This window comes from Dipodomys spectabilis, unplaced genomic scaffold (assembly GCF_019054845.1).
Source record: "Dipodomys spectabilis isolate Male_0828 unplaced genomic scaffold, ASM1905484v1 ptg000420l, whole genome shotgun sequence".
NCBI classification, from domain to species: Eukaryota; Metazoa; Chordata; class Mammalia; order Rodentia; family Heteromyidae; genus Dipodomys; species Dipodomys spectabilis.
In genome coordinates this window covers 2,661,668-2,664,742 of record NW_024871097.1, presented here as the reverse complement: position 1 = coordinate 2,664,742, position 3,075 = coordinate 2,661,668, and positions in this window count along the sequence as shown.

The window sequence follows — 3,075 nt, the reverse complement described above, 5'->3', positions numbered from 1 at the left end:
GGTAAAAGAAAAAAAATACAGCCAAATATTTGTGATCACAGCTTCTTGGACTGTTTTCTGGAGACAAAGTTTAGCATTAGATTTCTCCTCATTAACATAGATGTTGTTTCATGGCAACCAAATGCAAGAGGGAAGTTCAATGGACTCACTTGGCCAATTAAACAGCATGAAAGAACAAAATGACAAATAATATTTAATGAAATAATTTTGACCAATTACTTTGTCAAAAGAAAAAGGAAAAATATAATTCAAAATCAATTGACTTAAAAGTATGAAGAAAGAGTAGTGAAGAGAGATTAGAGAAAATATAGAGGACTGTTTTCTCTCCAGTGGAGTAATGGGTTCTTATCTTGTTTCTTCCATTCTACCTCACAAGCTACCAAGTGTGTCTCAGGACTGGATTATCCAGTTCAGACCGAAAACTCATAGAAGAAAGATACTGTTTAGAGCAGATGTAGGTGATTTATAACCTTAGATAATCTATTTAATTCTGTTCAAAATTCTCCCCTATCCCAAACTTCCCTCTTTGAACAGCTTTGTTTGCTTTTCCCAAGACTACCCTTCATTAACTGATTCAAATTTTGAGAGGTCATATTCATACTCTCTAGAGATTGCTGTTTGGTTGTGATTTTTGTGTGTTTTTGTTTCTTGTGTTTTTTAACTGAATTTTAAAAGGTTGTGCAATTGTGTTACAATTAAATATATCCATCTAATTGTCCAATGATCCTAGATCAGAGTCACTCCTTCCATCATTCTCAACCAACCCTTTCTCCAAGATTTATTTCTAATTTACCACTTCCTTCATCATATGTGTACATTAAGTATTCTAACTGTACTTGCCCCTTGTTCATTTTGCATTCATTCTATGTCTTTTCTATAATTCCTCTCTGGTTTCAACTTCCTGATAGTCATTCTGTTAAACTATTTGTTAATACTTTGAAAGGTTTATATACATTCCATGGAGTCTCAATCCTGCATATTCTTCAACTGATGTCAGCTTATATTTCCATAATTCATTCATCTGCAGCAACAATTTGCAAGACTGGAGACGTGAAGCACCTAAACATGATTTTATTCTCACCCATTTGGAAGATTAATCTTTAGTCAAAAAGAATGTTAAAAAATAGTTTAGAATGTATTCCTAACTATGAATTTTTATAAATGGCTTTGTACAATGGTGTGATTCTTTTATTTTACATGGAATAATATTTTCTACTACCCATAAGTTTTGGAAAAAGAAGAAAATTGAATTTATTCCTAGAGAGGAATATGATAGAAATAGAAGATAGATATTATGTTTGTCATATCTCTGATGAGTACCCATATTCAAGACTTAAAGTCATATTTCTTACTATGTTAGACAGAGGGAAAACATAAAATAACATATGATAAGGCAACTATTTGTGATTTTTTAGAAATGTACCTTAATAAATGATGAAATTTATTAGCTAACGTTTGGGTTTGAAATTTAGGAGGCTGATCCATTTAACACATTTCTGGAAGGCTCTTACTGAAAAACACAAATTGTGGGTGGTACTATTTCTACACTTTAATGAATGGTTGAACATGTTTGGCATTAGTGCTGTGTAAATAATTCAACTCTATTGTAACTTGCTCCCTATACTTGTAAAACTTGTAATGTCACTAGGTATCACCAACTTGTCAAATGTTATTTTGGCGAGTGTGATTTCAAAAAGTTTATTTGAAAAGGAATACACTTTCAGGAGATTAAATGTAGATTATCATTGGTTTGAGAGTGACATTTTTATACCACAGAAACATGTTTTACTGAAGTCCCAGTGTTTGAAGCACTCTTTAGTGCTTACAATGTTTTTCTGAATTACATTTTAGCTCTAAGTCAAGATTTCAGGGCTTTGGTAGACCAATTATTGATCTATCCTCCCAGGAACTATTTTTTGGCCCACTTATTTTGGAATAAATTCTTTCGTTAATAATAGGTGAGGGGTATTAAAAATAATCTCATGACACTTTGTGAACTTGTTCACTCATATGGGCTGGTCATCTGTAAGTTGAATGTTTAAATTACAGTACTTTCTCTCAAATTTTGCGATCTCATCCTTCATTTTAAGTAGCCTTGTATTTCACAATTGCTTACTGCTAATTCCTGCATCTCAAGGAATTGGGGCCCTGAAATATAGGAAATGCGAAATTGAGATGGGTCTTTGTGTTGATTACTTTGTGTTGATATGTTGCATGGGCTTTGGTGAGAAATTTTGCCCGTTATCTGATGATGCAGGTAACTGGGACTGGGTTCCTAGGATGCATGGGTATTGCAGAAGAATAATATTTTTTAGACATCTTAGCAAAATTTGGGTATAATCAGTAGGAATGCTTCAGAAATATGGAGCAAAACAGTTTAGGACAAGCGAGTTAAAAGAATAAACAGCAGCAGAATAAAATCCATTATTGATTAGAGGAAAACATTGTTTTTTTTACCATGTGGATTCAGAAGACAAAGAACAGTTAGAATGTATCACAAGTTTATACTAAAAACATTGCATTGATACTTTTTATAGTCTAATATATATTTTAAACCTAATTATTTATATTCCAATCCTATTTATTGGAATAAATAAATATCAATTTATTTGTCAAATTATCAACTAATTCTAGTAAGTTTCATTGTGTGAAATATAAAATCAGCACATATAAATAAAAAATATATAACTATATATAATATAATTAAAAGGCACATGTTTTTTATTGTTCTGTTGTAGTTACTGTACTAAAGGAAACTCTGTTTTAAAGTATTATTCCATTATCTCTACTTCAGTGTTTGATAGAGTTAGACCTAAAGATTTACCATTTGTAGACTTACAGCATGGAGGCAAGAGGAAACACTGTGATTAAAACATTATCAATTTAATGCCTAATAACGAGGAGAAACATACGCACTTCTCCTGCAACTATGAAAATATTGGGTGATAAAAAGGCAGTAGTGTAAGTTCCTGCCTGGTTGGATGGTAGAGAGGCCAGGACATTAAGTAATCATGCATACGAACAATTTTTTCACCTTCTTGGCGTTAGCTACTTTTGAAATGGAAGGTATAATAA